The sequence below is a fragment of the Larimichthys crocea genome, chromosome XXIII, assembly GCF_000972845.2.
Source record: "Larimichthys crocea isolate SSNF chromosome XXIII, L_crocea_2.0, whole genome shotgun sequence".
NCBI classification, from domain to species: Eukaryota; Metazoa; Chordata; class Actinopteri; family Sciaenidae; genus Larimichthys; species Larimichthys crocea.
Genome location: NC_040033.1, coordinates 13,509,824 through 13,534,815, shown reverse-complemented (window position 1 = coordinate 13,534,815; position 24,992 = coordinate 13,509,824).

Here is a 24,992-nt window from a genome sequence, read left to right as displayed (position 1 = left end):
CACAGCTATATATAGCCTTTCTCCTATCTGACAAGAGAAATGAGCAGCCATTTAAGACAGATGAACTGTGTCTGGATGGCGGGTGGACTTATCTAAACCGCAGCCACACCTTTGATCTACTCCAGGATCTCCCATTGGTTTCCATCTGATACAGGGTATCTGATTTACCCATGCCACTGAGGAATGAGAAATTTTAGAGGAGAAAAGATGAATGGAATATGCATTAAGACACCTTGACTATACAGTCACTCTATTTTTCCGCCTAGCTTTCCCCTTTTTTCTCCTCGTATGCAGCCATTCTTCAATCATGCGGTTGCAACCCTGTGACTGTACCCCCCCTCCACCACCACCTTCCTCTTTCTCTCTCTTCACCTCTGTCTCTCTCCTTCCCCTGCTTCCTCACTCGCTCTCGCTCCATCTCTCTGTCTCTGCCCGGGTGTGAGTGAGTGATGGAGTTTTAGTGGACCCTGCAAGCGCTCCTGCGGTTTTCCAGTGCCACACATCAGAGGCAGAGCATTAGCCCTCTGCATGCTTCAGGAGTTTGGCTTGGCAGAGAACCAGGCCCTAACTACCTCCTCTCCAGCACTCGCTGCTGCCAGCACAGGCCAGACAAACTACCTGAACTCCATTCGCAATGTACATGAAATTATTCCGATGCCCCACTGTTTATATTTATATTCATTAACCTTTATAAGGACGTATGTGTGTTTTTATTACATTAATTCTCTGAGTGTACCCTGACACAGAATGAGTTAAAGCAAGTTTATATTGGCTGTTTTGAAGGAAAGTGGGTCCCTATCTGCATAATATACAGTAAATCTTCATTATCCTAGCCTCTGAAAGACTGTACAGACTGAATGGTTGAAGGAACAAGCGTAATGAAGAGAATATGCACAGCAATGCAAAGTTATAGTCTGATAATTTTGTACATTAATAATAAAGCTACCTGGGACTTGCATCTAAGAGCTATAAAATTATGTGAGCTTTATAAGAAACCTGATCCCAGCGGAGATACCGGACTGAGGGAAGCGAGAAGTATAAAGAAACGATAACGCTCATGTTGGTGTGTGATTCATGTAGTGTTACATATGTATATACTGGTGCATAGTATATTATGTGTGTGTGTGTGTGTGTGTGTGTGTGTGTGTGTGTGAAAGAGAGAGAAAACCTTTTCCAGACGCCTGAAGCCCCTTGTGTAGTACTTGCAATTTCACGTACAGTAACTGTAATCAAAGACAGATGAACATTGGTAATCTGGTTGAAAACGCTGCAAGGTCATGATAGCACGCGAGTGTTGGATAGAATCAAACATAAATATCCATTTATTATTTACCACATATTAGCGAGCACGTTGTATGTGGTCTAACTGAAGCACTGACAGTTCTGATATTCCCTCAGACTGTAGATATTTACAAAGCTGCTGTTATCACATGGGTTTTTAAGACCAGGGGGTTTTTGTCACTCTTTTAGTCACGGACAAGAGGACATTTATTATCAGCCCCTTACACCTTGGGTCATTTAAACACAGTAGACGTCTTCTCATTTAGGGACCGACACAAAACGAGTCTCTGACATTTTTTTTCTGTCCCGAGACATATGTTAAAAACAGCTTTATTGTGACTGGCGGTCTGATGGAAGTAGGAGGGCGTCAAGAGTCACTACGGTAGACAGATAGCCTCAGGCTGTGCCACACACCACCCGCACTGTCTGTGTGAATGTGGGTGTGTGTATGTGGGTGTGTGTGTACAACTGTGCGATACTGCAGATGTACATCATACACGTATCAATACAAAACACATCTTTGAAGCTTGCATTTTAATTATGCGGCTTTATTAAATAGTAATCAGTGAAATGCTACATTGGCATAATTTATTACATTTCTAATGAAGGACAGGGAAATATGCACACTCCACACATCGTGTTCCAGCTAATTTCTGGACATTACATTTAGCTAATACACATCTGAAACAGCTCTCTAGTGGTGTTGCAACAGAATAATTTATCAAAACAAATGCTCCATTTTATGCTGTCCCTCAATTGAATGTGACCAGCACTAAAAGATGCAATACTTAGGCATGCAATATGCATGAAATTATGCTAATGCACAACACTCGCATTCATTTATATCTACATATGTGAAATTTTATGTCTCAAATCTGTAAGTGTAGACTAACACTGAATGATTCACAATATATAGATCTGTAAAAGCAGACTCAGCACCAGCCTTTCCCTGATTACACTTCATTGGCAAGACTAAAAACGTATTAAAATGAAAGACTAGTATAAAAGTAACACACGCACATTAGAACTTCATCAATCCAAATATGCTGAAATGTTCACATGAGCTGGGCGATTCCAGAAGGAAACATAATCATTCAAATATGCAGCAATATAAAAACATAGTCTAGAATTATGTCTGTTTATTTGCTGCTGCGGGATATTGGAACCCCATAAACTTGAAGACAAACTTCACAGAGAGATTTTGAATGTTTCTGCCTGATTGTTTTGTAGTTTGAATCAATTAGGCATTCGATATGCAATTTTTCATGGGCAGTGTTTAATATTTTATCGCCTCAATCACCTCCAGCAAGAGTTTTGGCAAAGGACCTGAAGGTAATTTAAATATGTATATTCACGCATTTGAATCAATCATTTAGACCGATACTTCACACTTGTTTTTATAAAAACAGAAATCTATATCTGAATAGTATCACTGACTCTTTCCTTAGGAAAGTTGGAGCATCAGTGTATCAAGTCAGAAGCTATAGTTATATGCTATTAAATGCTGCCTAAATGGATGTTTAGGGTTATGCACACTCTTCCCCATACACACATATGCATATTATAAACATTCAGTATGCTGGTGACACCCCAGTAGTCACATGCTTGGCTATATATCTATGATAATGGTTACTATGCTGATGATCAGAGCTATTTACTTTAAATGGGTCATTATCAGTTGAAGACTCTACCTTGTGATGGTGATGAGGGCTTTGACAGATATATTGCCAAGCGGGAATAGGTAGTGATGATGAGCCACAGAAGTGTGCTACTATCCTGTGCTTTCATTCTCTCCTTGTGTCTCTCAACCTCATCGTCGCTTCACCTCTTTGTCCTTTGGTTCAATTTACGAATCACAAGTCAGGAGCAGTCAAGTGCTGCCATTCCGCCACACAACAGCGTGTCTCGGAATACTAAAAGAAGACAGTGGGAATGTATTAGTTACACAAAGTCTGCGCTGTGTTTTTATTGAATTATGAAGAATTTATGATAGCAATTTGATCTGGTGTATCACTTTCTGCTAGGCTCTTGTTCTGCATGTTTAAGATATAGTGCAGCACTTGAGTATCTGTCTCTTTGGGGAGTTGGCAGGGAGCAAAGCGTGCTGTGTGATGCTCTGCTCATCCTAATCACAGCTTTGGCTCTTCAAAGAAAATATGATGACTCAAATTCATATTTGACACGGTAATAATAAAACTACTTAAAACTATAAAGTCTCTCCCAATTCCCCCATTTTCATAAGCCCATGTTTATCTCTCCATTTTAATTAGTAAGTGGCATTAATTTCTGCTGTTGCTTTTATCGCCAATCATTTACAAGCACTAGGATGATCATGTTAATATTACCGAATTATGGAATACATTCCCTAGGTTAATTAGGTTGTTCTTTTTAATTAGAATGTAATTGTGAGAATTGGTGTCTTTTCAAGGGGAAATGCAGGCCATCAGACAGCAGAACGGTGCAGTTTCAGTGCGGCTGAGACTGTAGGCAACAGTGCCCTCTAGATGTCAAATAGGGATCTGATTATTGTTTCTGATTATTCAGTGCTGAAACTGGCTTTTTTTTTTTCTTTTCTTTTTTTGTCTTAGCAGGACAGTTTGTGTGTGAGTATACAATGTATGTGTGTAGTGTTTTTTTAAGTGTTCCACTACATCATTCATCAGTGAGCCACAAGTTTACACTAACTCACAATATCCATTTTTGAGGCCTTTACTTGGACAGGCTTATGATGAGTGGTAACTGATGTTTCTCTTCTTGAAATGAATTTCGGATGTTTTGGAATGACAATCGCAATTTGAAAGAAAGACTATGAATACGTTGCAGAAAAAGCCTTTCCACTCAACTGTGAAAAAGGCAGTTTCCATTTTGATTTAAGGAATAGTTGGACTATTACGCTACCATACGACTGTCTTTGCAAAAAATCCCTTTTTGAATCCATGGGTACTGTATATGCATGTGTGTGTAAGTCTGTGTGTGTGTGAGAGAGAAAGAGAAAGAGAGAGAGTGAACGGTAAGATGACCTCGTTGAGACTCACAAGGTCAAGGGAGTGTTTCATTGTTTAGTCATGGGTTTGTGTTATGTATCATAAGTATTCTTGGTCCAATTAGTGTCAAACTGTCATGGTTAGCTGAGCAACACAACTTGGAGAACATTAATGTCGTGTAATCAGACATTTTTCTTGGAATTTGTTGGGTTTAATGGCATTTTATTTATTTATTAGTTTATTTGTCAGGAACAATCTAAAAAACATTTGTTACAGGTTACAATAACACGATACAGATGTGTTGTATGTAGGATTTCTAGCCAAGGCTAATTTGCGACCCCTGTCCCTGATTAGGCTTTTCTTTGAGGAGCAGTTTTTATATTATGTGATTACACACATATTACTCCTTTTGTTTGTTTAAGGCTTATTCTAATATTTTTGGAGTATATAAATATAGATATATCTTAAAATTTCATTGTCTGGAAACAAAAGGACTAAATAAATGAAATCAAACTAATTAGATTTTCTACTGTCCATCACAGTGTAGCGAAGGCTTCGAAACAACATTTAGAACATAATGGAGGGAAGCAGAATTTGCACAAAAACAAAAGGAGCCTCTTGGTAGATCAGGCACGCACAAAAATCATTTTATATTCACATGTTCCATACACCATCATGCATGTCCACGACCTCTCCCTCACTATAGGTGGTCCATATAAGCATTTGGCACTCATTCAGTCTGCACGCTCGCTGCTACACTGCTCTGTAAACCTCCCCAGCCTCCTCGTGTATTAGCGCTTAGTTGTACGTGAATGTTGTGTGTTTCTTTTATGTGTTTATGTTCGTCGATCTCAGGCTCTGCCAGGGGGCTTTGTGAGCTGAGGGACTGTCTGTGTCAATCACATGAGCAGAGCCACACGGCTAAACTAAAACATTCAATAGATAAATAAAAACTGACATTTTATGTTTATTTTAAAATATCTCGAACGCTCCGCAGAGTTTTTGATGGGATTGTGTTGGCGAATATTGCACTCACTATGTTTTTGTTTTTTTTTTAGAATCTTGGCTACAGCCCCGACTTTAGGCATGTTGACAAGAAAAGGACTGAGGATTGAGGGTAATAAGTATCCTCAACTGGAGGTCCTCGCGAGTTATGTGTCTATCCATGTGTGGACATTGTTCTGTACCTTTGTCTGTCTGTCTGTCTGTATACTTGTTTGTGTTTGCCTACAACTTACGTACATCAGCCCACAACTTAATCATTCAGTGCAGCCCCTCTCCCACCGTCACACCCACAAACAACAAACATCGCAGGCCACAGGTAAACAGCACTATCTCCAGGCCAATCCTTCATATGGGGTAAGGCAATTACAAACTCTGCATGTCACCCCGCCATGCCACCTACATCACACACACGTCTATGCACACACTCAGAGACACACCCCTCAGGTCTCAAACCACCCTGCACACTTTCTCACCATTTCATCTCTCTCCTTCCCTCTCCCTCCCTCTCTGCATGTCATTCTCTGTCACTCGCCTTGTGCAAAATTGCACTGAGGCGAGCTGCCACAGTATTGAGGAATAGTGTCATATACTGGCAATTTCCTCCCTAGGTGTCAGGCATACTTTACCTTAATATGTCTGCAGCGACTCTTAATAAAACAGTCTTGTCTATATACATATCTCTACCGCAGCCCGGCCTGTGCCACACTGCACACGGCACTCAATAGCATGCTGTTAAATATTTACCTCCGCTGAATGTCAATGGAGGAAGAGTAGGCGGAGAGGAGGAGAGGAGACAGAGGAGAGAAATGGAAAAATGTGTCCCCGGTCGGTGTTTTAGCTGTCTGGATCTGTTGCAAGGCAGTCTGGGAGAAATTCCATATCAGCCAGCGGAATGTTTTAGGATATCGTGACGCCATATCAATGTAGTCTGCTTGCTTGAGTGGAAAAAAAAAAAAAAAAGAGAGAAGAAATGTGGCAAGAATTGGAAATTGAAAAATAGTTGGGTATTTGTGACTCAGACAGGAAAAAAGGAAGTATTTGGATGCACAGAAATTTACTGTGCCTGTCTGCCTTGTGTTCATGATCTTCAAGCCGCGCGCTCTGTGTTTAGACGACAAGCTTTGACTCAGAAACTAACAGTGGGTCCCCCGCAGAGAGTCTGGGCAAAACTTATCAGCGTTATTGTGACTGTTGTGGGTTTGGATCAAGCCATCATTTCACCGTTAACTATCATTCTTTTGGCAGAGCTTTTTGTTTTTATTTCTTTGCATCCTGCAAATGCAGAGCTGTATTGTGTCGGATAGTCTGGAATGGAAATTTGCAGTACTGTAGGGATGAGGAACAAGAATAGACATTTGACACTTGACCTTAACTTCCAAGGCTCTGGCAGGCATGTTGGATGTCACCTATCACAGAATGGTTTATGGCTTGTTTTAGCTTGACTCTGGCTTTCTTCAGTGCTGTCACATGTAGAGGGCTGATAAAAATGCAATATACAGCATGTGTGTTAAATTCAGTGAGATAACACAGGGAGTGCTGGGTATGTGTCTGAGCTTTCAGGGCCATTGGTAAGCTGAAATAATCCTGCTGTACATACAGTAGTTACCCTGGATAATGGCTAATACTGTGAATTACTGGCCCATCGGAGTGTACCCTGGGTAGCTACGCATGGAAACTGAAAAATCCACTGTCCAACCCAACAAACTTTATCACTTAGCAGCAGCAGCATTTGAGTGAAAGTTAGAAAAGTATCTCCTGGATGTTAACTATGTGGCAGGTGATCCTGATAATAATCATGAGCTTGAAGGAAGGAAAGCTAACATTTCCTTTAAGTGCAGATTCCCCGGCTCTGACTTAGAGGCAGAAATATTCTCAGCGAGAGGAAACAGAAAAAAGGGAAGAAAAACGGCGGCTGGATTTTTAATGACTTTCTGCACATTAGAATAATCTGTCATTTCAATTAGCGGGATTGTCATCTATGAGATGTCTCCTGCTGCACCCACACATAGACACACCCACGTGTGCGCACGTACGCACACACATACCACACATACCTATACCTTGAGGTTGTCATCTGTACCCCTCATGGGAGAGAAGCAGGGATGTCAAAGCAACCCCCCCTCCCACCACCACCACCACCACCACCACTACGACACGCGCACACACACCACCACCACCAACACCACCACCACCGCAACTACACACACACCATGCCTAAAAAACAAAGCGAGGTTTCAAGGGAAATTGCTTGACAGCAGCTTAAAAGCCAGTCAGGAATAACTTATCAGGCGAGGGCTGCCATCGTGCCTCGCGGGGTCATTTCATTACGATTACCTTACCCTCCTTAACTCAAAGAGAGTGAAGAGAGAGAATGAGTAAGAGAGAGAGAGAGAGAGGTGGGTGGGGGGTAGCAGGTGGTAGTGGTGGTGGTGATGGCAGGGAGGGGGTAAACTCTTCAAGAAAGATAGATAGAAAGGAAGCCAAAGTTTCAGAAAGTGCTTAACTTTTACTTTTCTTCTTTCTCACTCTGGTTTTTAAACTTGTCTCAGTAATGAGCTTACATCTTTTTTTTTTTTTTTTTCGGGGGCTGCCACCATATACAGTATGTCATCTGCTGTTTCCTCTCTTCTGCAGCTATTATGGGATATTTCAAGCTGTACGGGGGGAAAAAAACGTGAACACTTTATTTGTTTCCTTATATTGTCTCCAGTTTTTAAGGTCAACATTTATATACAACGGAACATATTTGACCCAAGACCTTATTTCCCTGAGGGGCTTTTGCTGCCTTCAGTACACTGTGCGCAACAGCAGGGATTTCATCCAGCTCTCATGTCCACTGCAGTAACTTCATTAAACTTTTTTTTTTGTTTATTGAGGATTACTTGACCCACTTTCGAACTGTTATTACTTCTATCTAATTATGTTTTCTAGGGTAAGGAAGCATGCATTTCTCTTTTTTCTCTCTCTTTTGTACCTCAAAGCAATTAAGTGGCTTCCAGAAAATAAGGCAGTATGGCATGTAGGGATGATGTTATGATTGCTAATTATGCTCTGATGCAGCCCTGAGAAATGCTTTGCGCTCTGGCTTTTGTCCGGCCGGCTTTGCCAGGCCCAGATAATATTTATGAAATGTAGACATTCTTGGGGCTAAGGCAGAGTCTTTATAATGGGAGACAGATGGGGTCTGCTTCGGATTAAGAACATCGACTCCACTATCTGTGGGAACACCTTCTCTCCACGTGTGCGTGCACTTAAATGTGTGTGTGCACGTTTGCCTTGAGTGCATTTGCATCTGTGCGTACGTGCACCTAGGTGCTCGCTCATGTGTGAATGTGTGTGTGTAAACGCAATTGTCTTTGACAGCCGCAGTGTAGTTATTTTTTAATGCATTTCTGAGTTATGATAACCATCGCACAGTCTGCCCCTTCCAATGGCTTATATATCTGACAGTGGAAATGGGAATAATTGTACAAAAACGCTTCTCAATAACAACAAAAACCCCCTTACAATTACAGAGCTGGAGTTCATTTGGGCCAAAACTTTGTTATTGCCAACAACCAAAGATATGTTTCTGAGTAAATGTTTCTCCAGTCCTGATTCACCAGAACCAATGAACCTCCAGTACCTCGTTGAGATGAAGAGATATGCAATACGAAGGCAAATTGCAGATAATATCCCCCTGACAAACAACACTATACACTACAGTGTATTGTTTACACTGCTAACATACCATCCTAATGACATCAAGCTAACACACTAATGATAGCATGATAATTCCAAAAGCACAAATGATCTTCAGACCGGTTCAGCAGGCAAAATGTTGTTCTATCTGTCGATGGTTTGCACTTATTGAGATCTAATTACGTCAATCTGATTCCCAGAAATGGTGAGAACAAGTGAAGACATCGTGTTATGTTCAGTGCCATGATAGAAGCGTATTATGTTCATTAGATTCCAGAGTAACCATAAAATCAGATGAAGTCTTAGAATTCATATAGGTGGTTTCTCCTGGCCCTGATGATAATGGCACCAGGATATCAGCTGCATGACTGCCTATCGCTCTTTCTCCTTCTTTATCTCTCCTGCTTTCTCTGTCCTCTTTCTTTATTTCCCCTTTTCCTTCCTCACCTCACTCTATTTTCTTTTCTCTCTCTCTCTCTGCCTCATCCTCCACTTCTCTTCCTTCCTCTTTTTCTCCTTTTCCCCCCTCTCTTTTCGTCTTTTCTCCTTTCTTTTTTTTATCTCTCCTTCACAAACACCTCCCCTCCCTCTGGAGCAGAGGTTGACAGGATAAGAAACATGTTTCAATAAGACAGTCCGGGAAAGGAAGGATTGATAGTGAGACAAAGGAAGGCTTTACTGCAGTATATGAATACATGTGTGTACGTGTGCACGTTTATGCGTGTCTCTAAGTATTCTTACATGCATGCGCTCCTGTCTGAGCCGTACACTCGGGTCTTTCAGCTGGAAGAGACAGAAAATGGAGTAAAACTTGGATGATTGCATTACCATTGAACGAGGCTCAGATTCAACCAGCAAAACACTGCTTCCATGAAATACGTTGGCTGAAATTCATAAAGACACTAACACTCCAGACCTGAGCAAAGGAAATCAATATTTTTGAAAATATTTTCTCTTGTTTGAACTACTTTAGGAGTGCTGGACTTCACTTTTCTTACACTCCAAGAGCCTAAAAACTCAAAACCTTCCTTAATAAATTTAAATAAAACACGCAAGCCTTTTTTCTTTTTTCTTTTTTTATGCTGGTGTCTGCAAAGTGCTGTAATATGCATATGCATGTCAGACACAAATCTCCAGCTGACAGTGTCAAAGACAAGAGAAACAAGGTTGAAGTCTATTTTGCCCTATATTAATACTTATCCTCTGCCAAATTGAGCAGATGGAAATTAAGTGAATCTACTGAGGCCATATTAGTCCCATTTGGGTAAGTGTCATTGAAAAGATAGTGAACAGAGCTAAGTCGAATGACACTTTCAGGCTCAATGAATTAGGCACAGTTAAGGATTAGCCCACAATGGAGGTCAATTGATTAACAGTGTTAAATACAGTATTAAATGTCGAAGTTTGAATAAAGGGATCATGGAGGGAAGAGAAGAGGAGGATTGACATGAAACTTGGAAGCTTTGTTTTTGGTTTCCTCATCTCTCACAGGTCAGGTTTGTATAATCGTATGTTACCAACTAGTATGTTTTCTTCCCTGTTGAGATTCTGTTTCTGGAGTATCAAAGACTTGGATCTTCCCTCTTTCATCCTCCCTTCCCTCTCTCTTTCCAGCCTTTTATTTCTCTTCCTCCCTCCGCCGCATCTTTCCTGTCATATCCCATCTTTTGTCGTTTGCCTGGTTTCATCCCCCCAACAATGGGGGTGAAAATTACATTTTAGCTGGAACGTTTCATGTTGTAAAGCGCCAGCCGGTGTAATCTTTTTTTGCAAAGGTAAAAAAAAAAACATCAGGCTGCATTTGCTGCACTTCATGTATGTAAATCAGAACAGTGATGCACACCTTCAGAGGCCAGCTAGACGATGTGTTTAGACTGCTTAGAGAGACTGATACAATGTAAGCTCTCTGTGTGCACATGTGTGAGCGTGTGGTTTCGACTGTGCATGAGTGAGTGTGTGTGTAGGCCTGTGTTTATACCCTTTAGTGACAGCCTCAACATAATCTGGGTTTGCTCTACAGGCATGGTGGGATGATACTTCAAAGTAAGTACCTGCTAACAGACATTAGTCCATGTAAACAGGGCAAACTCTACCTAAGCTGGGTGTGTAGTCGTAGGTGTCTGTATGTGTGCGTATGTGCACGTAAATCTTGTTTGTGTGTGTGTGTTTGCACATGTATGTGCAATAGCGTATTAATGTAATTACACGTGTGTGTTGGTGTATTTTATGTCTGTGTGTGCAGGTGTAACATTATCTCATGCTGCGCTGGACCGTTCAACATGCATGCACAAGTGCGTGTTCGAGTGTACATAGACGTGTGTGTGTGGTGTGTTTGCATGTCATATTGTCTCCGCGGTGGCAGGTGAGAGAGTCAAATGTAATGAGGCTGTCTCCCTTATGGTTTAAACATGAGCACGGAAAGATGGAGACAGAGAGAGAGAATCAGTTTGGTTTCTTGAGGCAGAGAAATAAAGAGGGACTGAGCCTTCAGCTGCGTAACAGTTTGCCACATTTTACTGCAAGGAAAACCCTGTGATAAAAAAGATGCATTTTTACATCTTTGCATGGATTCATTTTTACAGACTTTTATATAGCCTGTGTTGAAGTGCATACGGCATGAAAAACATCATAAAAAAATTAAAAAAAAACATTTCAAACTGCATATTGCACGGGTCCTGTCAGGATATTTGTGCTTTTGTCGAGAACATTCTGAGACCACAGATGACCCTGATGATCACACCATATGGCGTTATGTCACTGTATCCTGTCTTCAGTCCTATCTCCAAAATGTATTTTATATCCTATTAATTTTCTTTGCCAGTTTGGTGGAAATTTAATTGCCGCCTGGATTATGATCACTGGCCGCATTCTTTCCAATCCAGGAAGTGTGACATGTTTTATACTGCACAGAGGTCAGACAGAGGAGGTTGGTGTGGATGGGTTGGTGTAAAAAAGCGCAGGCTTTTAAAACAGTTTGCATCCAGCACCCCACAGTGGTGTTAAGACTGCTAAAGCACTTGGTAAGGGTTAGGCAAAGGACTGTGGTTATGGTTGTATATTATATATACCATGATCTTTCCTGAAACTTTTTTCCTGAGTGCTTTTAGATGCATGACCCTTAAGAGTCACGCTTTAGTTGAGTGGATATTTTAGGATTTTTTTTTTTTTAAACATGTTACCAGTGAACGTATGCAAAATGTATCCAGGTGCAATCGTTTTTTCTTATAAAATGTATTTGCAAATGCAGTTTAATTTCAAAATAAACATAATTTTTATAAGAAAGGGTGTTTAAATATGATGAGAATAAATATTCTGTCCAATGGAGGGACCATTTCTTTGAACAATGAAGCAAAACAAGAAACACAATCCTGAAACAGGAGAAGTAATCAAGTGAAACCAGATCAGAGACAAATCAAATGATCTCACCCCCTGTCATTTATTTTCACTTTTTGTGAAAAGAGAAAATTAGATTTAAAGGCTCAATATGATTCACTGGCTTAGATTATCTGTTAAGGCAGATAACCTATAAGTCCAACACCTTTACCCTGTCCTCCCCAGTGCTGCTGACAGGATATATATCAAGTGCACTTATCAAACACTATTATCACACCTTTGGATGCATTGATGGTTACCCAACCTGCCCAAACCAGTCAGTTCATTGCAACACCACCACACCACGTGTTTCTTTCTTTTTCTGCTGATAGAAATGAGAGAGCGGAGAAGATGAAAAAAAAGAAGAAAGAAATCACCCTTGCCGACATCATTCCCACACTGAGACCCTTTTTTATGATTTGCCTTTGTATGTGTCTTCCCTCCAACATACTTTTGCACTTTCCTCCTTTGAATCCCTCCTCTGTACTTCTTTTCTGTCACTTCCCTCCATGCCCAGGCTCGTCCCTTATCACTGCATGTTCAACACAGGCTGAGGGACTCCTTTCCCTTTCCCTGTCCTCCCTCTCTCCTTTCCCTCCTTTTTCCTGCCAAGACAATAGGCGGGCAGGATAACCCCTTACTCTAGAATTAATTATCTGCCCCTTTAATTCTGGGCCACACTGATTAGCTCTGTATGTAAAATGGAGTCCATATTAACATAATATTTGGCTATCTCTATAAGCTGAGGTCCCTTGACCTTTTCAGCCTCCTAAGTCTCCCCCTCTCTCTCTTTCTCTCTCTCTCTCTGTCATCTTTTACTCTCAGGAGGTACCTGACAGTCCCAGCCTATGAATGTGATTTGAAGGGGTAAATTAGATTTTGCTTCTCTCTCGCTTTCCCTCACGTTTCCCATCCCTCCCTCCTCTGTATGTGTATGAAACTAACGACAGTTCATTTCGAGGCCTGGGTATAATTATGTGTGCTTTTTTTCTCTATCATTGACTGCTCTGATGGCAAGGCTGATATGCTGTGTTAATATAAACGTTTAGCTGGGTTATTATGAGCCCTGAGAGTCGTAAAGGACAGCCAACCTGCACGCTGATTGTCTCCCTCACAAGACGTCCACCTTCACCGTCTGCAACTATTCTTCCCTTTATCGCTGTCCTCTGTCTCTCTGTTCTTCTAGTTATCGCTATCTTGTTGCTTTTCCTATCTTTGTCTGTGCCCGATGTAATGTTCCCTGGCAGAATTAGAGAGACCGGAGAGTGCTTTCAAATCATCTTTCTTGAATGGTCATAAATGGCACACTTAAGTTGGCTGCTGTAGGACTGGTGATAATGTTATTTGGGAAATGAAAGTTGGTGTGGTACCTGCAATCAGGAGAGGTGACATGCCATCGTCATCACGGCAGATACGTCACATGGATGAGCAACGCAGCAGGCGTCGTTTCAAAGAGAAATCCAGCTTAATATACTCACATTTTCCCACAGCCCCAAGATATCACTTTAAGTAGCTTGTTTCTTCTAATTGGCGTTTATTGTATTGTAAAATTATTATTATTATGTAAAATTATTAGAGGTCAAAGTCTGGAAACACTGCATAGTTGACATCGTTGTGCAGTGGTACTGTTGCAGTGGCAGTATTGTGTTGTGGGCAGCACCTTTTTTTAGTAGCTTGTTAGTCAGCTCAATTATTGTTTTATTATGAATCAGAAGACATCCTAATTTTACAGTATTGTTTTACAGAAGTCTGCCTATTCTTTCTTTTAGGTATTTTAATTTTTCTGTCAATTTGAAGGCAATTTTTTAACCTTTACATCCCACACATGTAAAACTGTATAAAGCCACAATTACAAGAGCTCGGCCTTTAAAAAACATATATGTATTATGAAAACTACTGTATGTTTCATCCTGTGTTTGATTTTATTGTAATCACTTATTTTACATAGAAGCTCGTAGACCTTGACACTTCACTTCTGACTTTGAAAACACCAGTTAACAAAACCACTTGCCACTCCAAGTTAACCACTCCACTTGCTCATCCATCCATTCATGCATTTTCTGTGACAGGGGGCTGGAGCCTATACCAGCTGATGTGAGGTATACCACGGACATGTCTCCGCTTATTTGATATTAGTTATTTTGAATATGTTAATTTTTTGAATATTATTTTACATTGTTTGTCACTACAATGCATCACACAGGAATCTAAAACTTTTAACCTAATATATTTAAACATCATTAAACGCCTCTGGCAGTCCTCTTACACATAATTATCACAATGCAACAGGAAAAGCTGTTTTTATGATCTACTTATGTTGTTTCCTTCACTTTCAGAGCCTAACACTCCCAAATTGTTGGGCAATAGTTGTTCATTACAGTTTCAATGGGTGAGTCCTACTTACATCAAACTATGTGCAAACACATTACAGGCATTTTCCCACCACCACTCTGTCATTTGCTTACACTGAATTAGCAAACTGTTGCAATAGCCACAAAATCAGCTAAGGAAACAGAACTTTAATTGCCCAGTAGTGTGTGGGAGATTGGCTGTGTCTTTGTGTGTGTGTGTTTGTCTTCCTCCTTCTCCTCAGGCCATTAGATATGGTGTGTTGTTGTTTCAGCTCTGGGCAGGTAAACAGTCAGAATGACATTAGCTTCCAATCAGCCTCCACTATATCACCTAGAAGTTTAATTAATTTCAATCCATAGGGCATGCAGTGTATGGAAAGTCTGCATCTACGTGTGTGTGTGTGTGTGTGTGTGTGTGTTTGTGTGTGTCTGTTTCCATTTAGACTCCCTTATAACCCTTTCACGGTCAGGGTGTCTAAAACTGCTGGAAAGGTCAGCACTCTCTTTAGCCTGCCTTACATTTTAATTGACTATCTCCCACGTACACCACACACACACACACACACATACACTCACATGCACTGTACCTACACACACACACGCACACACCCCCATCATTACGGCGGGTATGGATCCCAGTATGAATTGATGATCTCCTATCTAAAGCCTAATCACTCTGCAGGACCTTAGGGAGGCCCAGTGATCCGTTTCCCTCTAACACTCCACGGGAAACTCACACTCACACGCTGAGCCTGTTGATGAGTAGAAAATGAGCATTCTACCTGGCTTAATATTGTAGTTCATCACAAAGTCCTGTGAAAAATTGAAACGGACATGAAATGGCACTGGGAGACAGGCATCAAGATTGGAGAGATTGGTGGAAGTGGAAGAATTAATAGTAGCATGCAGAGGCAAATTTGGATAAAAATTTCATGATGATTGGCCTTTTATTGGCAGGTAATCACATGTAATGACTGTATATAGATATCTATGAAATAAGGTGATGGAAAGACAGCCGGACACATAGATATCACCGCTGTCCTTGTTAGAGTTCCGGCAAGTTTCTGAGCCAAGAAAGGATAGATTGATTTATTTTAAAAAAAAATCTAAAAGTTCTTTCACAGTAGATCAAGAATGGACGATTTTAGCTTAGGTCTATAATAATGTATGTGTTTAGCCCATCGCAGATCCTCCTGTGATGAAGGCCTTCTCCACGAGACCAGTTAACTTGGCCCACAAGAAGAGAAGCTTTGTCCTCTGAGGCTAATGCTGCTGTTTATAATAGAGCCTTGTATGTTCAGTGCAGTGTTGTCTGGCTAGGGAGTTAAATATGGACCATCATCATTATACTTTACTGGCAGACGCAACGGGAGAAACAATTAGGCCCCCCCAAAAAAGAGAGAAAAGAGAAAGAAAAGACACAACAGCGAAGACAGAAAAGAGAGCGAACATAAGGTAGTGTATGTGTGGGCTTTTCAAGTTTGAAAGCACTGTGGATGGACAAAGGACTTTTGAATGAACTTCCTTGTTTACTCTTAATATAGAAGTCAATCTGTAACAAGTCATTTATTCACTTCATTACTGATAAAGGTCAGTACAGTCCAAAAACAGATTCATATTGGTTGTAGAATGAAAGAAAGAAACTATCAGGGAAGATTTATTTGACAATCACGTAGCACTCTTTTCAGCCGTATAACAGCAACATCATTATATAGATCATTAAGTTATGATGACAATCCTCAGTTTTTAAGTGTCAGACAGACAGACAGACATACAGACACAGACAGAATCATGGAGACCCAGATTTACAGAAAGACCCTGGGTGGCAGCTATTCAAACATCTACATAATGCCCATTGATGCACCATTTCCTGAAGGAGCAGGACAGGGCCACTACATACACACACATACGAGAGCACACACACACACACAAACAAAATGGCAATAACACAGGCCTGCTTTTGTCTCAGCCTTTTGGAAGTGGAGAAAAAGGGGAGTGTGAAAATGAGTGAGCGAGAGAAAAGGAGCCCAGGATGAGGTGTGTTATTCAGCCTCACCACGGGGGGTTAGGACAACTAGGAGACCAGGAGAGTCTGCCCATTGTCCACACATGCCACAGAAAAACACACATACACACATGCCGGACAGAAAGCAGGCTCTTCCGCAGCAAAACCCAATATATTGCAACATTTGCCAAAGAAAAGTGAAAATGAGTGTAAATTGAGGTTATTTTCTCCACCTCTCCCTCACTACCTCACACTTGTTATCCAGTCACCCTGGGCTGTGATGGGGGTTCATTCTACACCCCTTTCTGTGTCTGAGGTTCAGCACAGCCACCATATGCAGGTGCCACAAGAAATGTAAGTAAGGAACAGGGAGCTGGAATTACTTTTTTGCTCAACTTACTTCTTTTTGACACAGATTCTGTGGCTGACAACTTCTGATCATTCATATTTCCAATAGGCCTGGACTCTGACCATAGATCAGTGATCCTTGTCAAACCATGTTAGACTGTTTAAAAACAGCACACAAGAGTGAACTGCTAATCATTGTGGATGCAATTTGAAAAATCACCCGATGAATGATATTAATATAGTTAAAATAGTAAACTTGCTTTTATGAATATATTTCCAATTAAAATTGTTTGACTCAAATCGGGGGTGTCCTTTCAGCTGCTTAAAGATAACGTAACAGTTGATTGCGGCAACACTGTTAAGGTAGTCAAATAAAACCCCTCATGACAGAAATATCTGCAAGATATGTTGAGTTTTATTTTTTAGATTTGGCTGTTTGCACATTGTTAAGAATGTGTAAATCTGTGTGTCTTATATGTGAACAGATGAGATTGGTACAGGACTAATGAGTGACTTCCTCTGCCTGCCTGTTTTTATAATGGGTAATACCGCCTGATATTTAGAAGAAAAAAAAGTCTGCTAAAACAACGAGATTTAGAATTTTCACTATGTCATACAACTGGGAACATTATCAAATATAATGAGCAGAAGAAGTAAATCTTCCAAACAAAATATGTGATCAAAACTGTCCAGCTACAACTTTTACACATTTGCTGTTTCTTTCTCTACATATCTCACTCTTCCCTCCATGGGAATCAATAAAACAAAAATAACTAACAACAATCAATAGATTTCAAAGCTTTGGTATATCTTCCTCTCATACATGTCATTCTGTTGTCGCACCACAATAAACAGGCAGCAAACTGTGAATGAGGTGAAAGAGTATTGAACTGCAACGAGCGATAGAATTGCATGTTTGAGGAAACAGGAAAATACTAAATCATAAAGTTTAGAAAAATGATCTTGCTGAACAAAATGTGTGCACATTACATATCTCGAGCTGAGTGTTTTTCTTTATTTACCCCCCCCCCCACCCCCCCAAAAAAACTGGAGTAAAACTAATTTTCAAAAAGACGGCATTAGTCTACGAGAAGCAAAGCTGTTATTTGGTGTTTTGAAAATAATAAAAATCAACAAATTCCAGTTAATATATAAGAAAATATACTCTGCATGTTGTTTGGTTTTGATCCAGCTTCAGCAGAAATAAAATCATTTTGTGCTCCATTGCCACTTGAAATCATGTATTGCACCTCCAAAAAAGGTTTTTTAAACATTTTGTTTTTGTGTAGGTCAAAAAGAATTCAGAAGTAGCTGATGCATAGCTGTTTATGAGACATGAATATCACATAGGCCTGAGCATTATTTAATAATGTATTAGATGTACTGATTTTTGTGTCATTGATAGCTATCTTTCAAGACAGTCTTTAAAACATGCTTTTTGCTCAGCCCTGTCAAAATTCAGTCGAAACCAAGTGTGCAAAATATTGGGAATATGTGCTTTTTCCCAGAGACGGGCTGATCAAGGGATTCAACATGAAAGCTTCGATCCTTTATTGATTTCACCTTTTTAAACTGCATCTCTCCTGAGAATGAGATTCAGATTATGAGAAAGACACAGGTTCAAAAAGGATCTGCAAATTGACACGTGGATTGTGAAAAACCAGATGGAGCTCATTATTAAAATGCCATTCCTAATATTTTGTACACTCAAGTGTTTATTAGTGAAGCTGAGGTCCTAATTTGAACTGTCTTCACGCATACATCATATTACAAGACACAAGCTCCCTTTTCACTTTGGTGTATGATACTCAGTACAAAGTGGGGACATGTAACAAATGTGGCTGCTTTGAAAAAAAAGTTGATAAGGGTTGATAATGATATAGAGAACTACAGTAGGAACTGTCATCATTTGTTCTTTGTGTAGCACCTTCCAGTCTCACAAATCAAAACTCCAAACCAGAAGCTCTCCATTTGTCTCCATGCATTTTGATCATCCTGCTTTATCATTTTCAAAGACAATATTGCAAAAAAAAAAAAAAAAAGAAAGTGTCACAGGAGCTGCGCAATTGTGACACTTGGGAAAAAAGATAGAGCTTCAATGAAGGCATTGTTGTTAAGCACCAAACATGTCTGTTTGTGTTCTCATTCTGTACTTTGCTGATGGTTTATTCCAGCTGGTCGACTGCTTTAAGTAGGTGAATGCAATTTGTAAATGTTGACTTCTGTCAGGTAAGTTGGTTTTTTTTTTTTTTGCTTTCACTAAGTAAAGAAAAGAAATATCTTTGAGTTGCAGCTCTACAAATTCACACCACAGAGCAATAAATGATTCAACAAATTGCGTGTATAAAATGTTGCAGACCCTGTGCATGACATGCTGACAATTTCAGTGTTGTTTTATGCACATAAATTAACATTAACTACATACCTTTCCTCCGTTGTCAAATGAATTAATGGGCTATTTCTGAATTCAAACATACAGTTTGTAGAAGAGACACAAAATAGCTCCTGAAGAATAGTTAGATTGCTGATCTGATATTATAAGAGTGATACTATAAGATAGAATAAAATTTAAAAAACCCACTACAACCCAAGTCCTCATCATTTCACATTGTGACCGTCACCTAAACTGATGCACAGCCATTGGCCTTGGCAAATGTTCCATAATGTGCTTAACTATAATGTGTTCATTATCTGTGGATGTGTTGGAAATGGAAATGAGGAGAGGAAATCATGTTCAACTGAGATGTTCAAGAGGAAAAAAATGGTGATGTCAATCATTTCTTTAATTGCCAGGAATCAAGAAGTGTGTGTATGTGTGTGTGTGTGTGTGTGTGTGTCCATCTGTTCCTATATACTCCACCACACATGTGTTCTGTGCTGCTGTATGTTTATGAGCGCGTTGTAATGATAGATTCACAAGCTGATCCCATTGGGCCGCGGTGCCTCTGACCTTTGACCTTGAAATCTCCAGTCAGGTTTAATGATCCTATCCTCTCACACCCTGGAATATGTTACCATGGAAACATAGCCCCCCCTCGCTCATAATGCAGGAGAGTTCTTCATCCATGTCTAATTCAGTCTCAAGCCAAGTCAGTGACCTCTGAAGAGATGTTTGCAGTCTGATCAGTATGTCCACAGACGTACTGTTTGCCTCCCTGAAGCTGATGTAAGGATTTCTTCAGGTTAAATACTACAGTTAATATAATTGTTGGTGACCTCGGCTAAAAATACCCAATGCAAAACAATGTTCCCCATGAAAGATACAGGAAACATTTGCATTATATGTGTATATTTGTGGATTGAAGTTGTGGTTTGAGTCTTAAATGGACTGTATCTGTCTGGTTTTATGTTGAAATGTAGTCATAGTCGTGTTTTACAAATAGTTGTTTGCAAGTTCGGTGAAATATTTGACAACATAGCCAATTTAATCATGAATACTAATGTCCAGTTGTACATGGCTGCGTGACTCCTAAATCTGCACGTTACTGATTAATTTTACATTCTACATTAAAATACAAGTAATAAAAGTCATGGCAAGCTAAATGTTAAGCCAGATAAAGTTAGCAGTGTATGGATTCTGCATGTCCAGCTATTGGGAAGGAGGAAGGAATGGTCCCTTTTAATCAATGTGAGTAATATTTGTGTCTGTGAGCTGGGGACCAGCCACATTATCATGTCAAGTTACAAATTAAAATGCCTGGCCGCTAACAGACTGGGGATATAAATGGGCCATCATGGCCATCTAAGTGTTCTAATGACATTTTTCGCCTGCCAGACAATTAATTCTATCAATCTGCATAACCTTTCCCGAAGCTCAGAAAACAATGGCATTTTTATGGGTCAAAATGAATGGAGTCCAACTGGAAAGTATGCTTAGGCAATCATTACATTATTTAACAAATGTATTTAATTGGATTTTGATGCCTGGGTGTCTGTTTCTGCAGCGCCGGGGCCAGTGCGCTGACTCCAGCTCTGGCTAATTCAATAGGCTAAATGGAATCACTGGAAACACTCTGCAATCATCACTGCATTAGGACGCTCATTCCCATCATGTAAACATTGCTTTGAGCTCTTGCCATTTATCCTCTGGTCTCGCTGTCTCTGTTTCCCCTCTATTTCCACCACTTCTCAAGACATTTTTTCATCCTCTGTTTAATGAAAGTTGAGGTTGAGTTCCGTTTTGGACTCAAGTGAATTCACAAAAAGCAATTTACCAAAAAGCTAGCACTTCTAGACGCATGAACTGCTTAGCTCCTCACTTTTCATAAATTAGGGGTGGAAGGCTTCCATCAGACAGGGTCTCAAAGGGATTGAGAAGGTGCTAAGCACGTCTGCCTTTAACGGAGGTGAAAAACAGACTAATTCATTAAGCATTGATCACCCCAAATGACAGCAAAGTGCTTCGACATTTAGCGGGCAAATAACTGACAAATTGGCACACAATTTTTGTACATTTCCAACTCTTTAATGGGTAAAGTATGGAGCAAAAAGGCAATAAAAATGTTAGCAGACAACCCGATGAACCCACACCCAGCCCATTATGCTCACCACTCCTTATGGCTAAACGCCCTTAATGTCTTAAACTGTGGGCAAGGGCTGCCCTAATGATGCATTTTGGTGAGTGTTTCTTACTTTTTGATCAAAATTACATGTTTTATTTGATTCTTTTAAATGCAGTTTGTAATAGGAGCCCCATTATACAGTGGACGAATGGACCCATTATGATCGGTTAGGCTGAAAGTACCTGAGTATGTATTTGAGTAAATGTGCTTAATCTTGGATGGTCTAATATAATTTCTATCAACACTCCACCCTGTTCCGGCCTGTAAGATGAATACTGATATGACCTCATTATTGTATTTTCATTGGTTGGGCTGCATGGCTAGCAGATACGCACATGCACACACACTTTCAGCTGCAGCTTTACCCAGAAAACTGCAGAATACCAGCATATCAAATGTATAAAATTTGACAGTACAGATACTGTCTGCAGACACATAAACGGTCACAGACTGTGTAACTACTGATTCTGTATTTTTAACAGATTCAGCCTTTGGCACAGCTTCTGCTCAAGGACAATTAAAAGGGGTTAGGCCATGTCAGTCAATACAGGAATGCTGGCAGACAGCACCGAACGTGTGTGAGTGTGTGTTTGCGAGAGTGTGTGAGGCTTCAGCGGTGCTAGATGAGCAGTGAGCTGACCTGAGCCCCAGCCAGACTTTATTAATCAAGGCAGGAAACGTGTGCAACCTCTCAAGCTTGGCCTAAAGACTTTGCTTGCTGTCTTTCTGTGATGTCTGTTTCTCCATCTCAATGCCCTTTCTCTGCTCGGCTTTATTTTCCTCATTTCTCTCTCAATACTGCCAATGTCTACCTTACTGTCTCTGTGTCTCTCCAGCATTCTCTGCTGATAAATTTTTGTCTCTGAGAAGATCAGCAGCAGCGCAGGGATTTCAAAACAATACCTCTTCAAGCAGGGACTCTGAAAGGTGGTAATGATTTACAGCATTATACCTGTGGAGACCCAAGAACTCCTGCGTCTCCATGATTCATCTGTTTCATCTTCTCATTACATGGCCACAGATGGATTGATGTCTGGTACTGCTTCCCTTAAAACCTTGTTGTTGTTGAACTAAGTTGTGCTCATTTGCAGTGTTTTGCGGTTGGTTGTGATTAAGTGTTTGTGGCTTCCTGTGGCTATTTTACTATCTGGTGCTTTATCAGGCTTTCTTTGTGGTATTTCAAAATCAGTTGTGGTTGTTTGTGTAATGGTGGCTGCATGTGGTAAAGGACATGTTTTCTATAAACTCTTGCTTCCTGTAACAATGAACTAGTTTAACAACTCACTCTTTTCTTTGTGCCTGTTTAAATGTATTTAATTTAAAGGATGTGGTCAGTACCAACACAACGGGGACATTCTTGGTTAATTTTCGACAAAATTCAACTAGTTGCAAACAAATTCAGGCTAAAGAAATTTAGCAGCTATTTAATTATAAGGGTGTCTTGAAATGAATGTAGTCAGGTTAAAACTAAAGTACAATAAGTAGCCCACATTTTAGCCCTGCTGCTCTACCTCCTTTTATTCACAAAGAAATCCAGTTGTTAACCTCAGCAAAGTAGATGTAATAAATAGAATAATAGCCTTGAAAAGTTTCTTTGTTTGAAACTTTGAGAAATCTAATCACAGTTATCAGCGACTATTGCTCTTACTGAATATTGCTGACATGATTTGAGGAGTATGCTGTCAAAAGAATATGCAGAGCCAGATAAAGTACATTTCACTTGGGGTCTCAACATTCTTATTCCAAATGACGCAAATAAGGCAGAAAAGAATGATTAATGTGATTGCATGAGTGATTGCAGGATTGATTGATGGTTGGCCTCTTTTAATAAAAAAAAGTTTGTGACAAATAATGTATTTTTCGTCACATGAACAGGAGCAGAAGTACGGCAGGAGTTGGGAGGAAAGCACCCAGACAAGTTGGTGCAATATTGACTGTGCCATCTGTGATGTGTGTGACTTCAAAGCTACAATTACTTTGAGCGGTTTTAAGACTGATACCTGCTCATGTTAAGAGGCAGCCTCTCACCTCCGGAGAGCTGCCTGCCAGACAAGAAATAATTCATTTTTAAGAAACTGAGGCAAGGGCAAATTCTGCCGCGCAGCTCTCTTCACATCCATCTTCAAAGAGAACCAAGTTCCTATATGAAACAATGGAATATTTGGCTTCTTATTCATGTCATGGGGCTTTTTGCTAGTGCAGGGTCCTTTAATTCCTCTATTGTTACTGACAGGCCCTACTGGGAAGGCCTAAGAGGCTTTTTGGACCCCACTGGACACTCTTAAACATAGACCAATCAGAATGCACAATAACAAGTTGAACATTCATTCCAGAGCTGCAGGGATTTTGGTATCGGGATGATCTCCATCTTTAGAGAGACAATAAAAAGTCCCAAAGACATCCTGGGTGTTTCCACGAGAGGCCATTTTGTTCACTGCAGCTGTTTCCTCGTGTCTCTTAAATGACAGCTTTGCTGCAGCCATTAACATGCATGCCACTGAAACAAGTATTATAGTTTAATTCCTACCATGAAAAGCTTCCAGGGGCATAAAAACAGAGCCACGGTATGGAGGGGGGGGTGCAAAGACAGACAAGCTCCAGAGGCCTCATTTCTTGTGCGTCGCGTTGACTTAATGGCAAATGGATGTCATTGGAATTTCGAGAGAGGCAGCAAGATCTTATCGTGCAGATAAATGAATTAATATTTTACACTTCAGCTGGATTTTTTTTTTTCTGTTACAAGAAGGCTAGAGTTGAGGTGGGAGTCAAGTAAATTAAGAAAAAAAAAAGAGAATGGGAAAGAATAGGAGAGGAATAAGAGCTCGGAATGTGAACTCTTCTAATGTTATTCAGAGGCAGTGAGTCATGTAAGAGAAAAGGATCTTTTCTTGTACCAGTCAAGGACATTATCTGCTCCTGCTAGCAGTTATTAGCATTAGCATTTATATATTCAATGCAATTTTGAGGTCTGGTGATACTCTGAGGGGTCAGGAGAGAAAAACGAAATGAGGGCGGAAGGATAAAAAAGGTCTTTTCTCTGTGTGCAATTGGCACTAACCAGGACAGAATAACCAATGAGGTAAGACACAAGGACATTTCATGCTGGAATTCAATCTGTGATCAGAGCTCAAATTCTTTCCATCAACAGGAGGAGGCCACACCTTGGAACAAAGCAGAAATAATGTGGACAATTTCAGTGTGATCAAGGAATGAATGTTTTGTTTAAGATTCAGAACCAGCGCTTGAATCTCAGACAATCATATCTAGTTGTTGGCTTGAACAATAAATACTGCACTTATTTATTATATACAATATAACATTGTACAGCGAGTTAAACCCATCTGAGATGCGCTCTCCGGAGATGTGTGATAACGTTTTGTGGGTCAGATTGCATTCGGAGCAA